Raw genomic sequence first — 617 nt, forward strand, 5'->3', positions numbered from 1 at the left:
CACAGACCCATAGATTTGAATGGGTCTATGTGTGTCAGTGTCTCCAGTACGTACCGGACACACTGACGTGTGAAAGAGCCCTTAGAGAGACGTAGGACTGAATGTGATGTGAACATAGCCTGGCATCCACAAGGCTTGTCAACAGCAATCGTTCATTATTGAAATCGCGGCTAAAAGTTTTGAGCCTGACAAATTTTTATTTTTACACAGTTTACTGCTTCAGCGTTTTATCATCTTTTAGTTACATGTGTCTATTATTACTGAAGTACTATTACAAACATTTCATAACTTTTATTCTTTTATTGACAGATACGTCAAGACTCAATATTTATAGTGCCGACACTTATTTTTCAAGATGTCTGCAATTCGCCCTGGCATGCTGGATATCATCTTCTGTGCCAAATCAAGTCTGAAGAAGGCTTTATCAGAGAACATCAGTGAATATGAATAGCGGTACCAGAGCGCCAATAACAGGGCAAAAATATTAAAAGGACTGATTTATTAATATACACACAACGCGTTTCGGTGGACATAGCCACCTTCATCAGGTGACACCTGATGAAGGTGGCTGTGTCCACCGAAACGCGTTGTGTGTATTAATAAATCAGTCCTTTTAA

The sequence above is a fragment of the Phyllobates terribilis genome, unplaced genomic scaffold (genome assembly GCF_046119375.1).
Source record: "Phyllobates terribilis strain yellow unplaced genomic scaffold, ASM4611937v1 Scaffold_2__4_contigs__length_985480577, whole genome shotgun sequence".
Lineage (NCBI taxonomy): Eukaryota > Metazoa > Chordata > Amphibia > Anura > Dendrobatidae > Phyllobates > Phyllobates terribilis.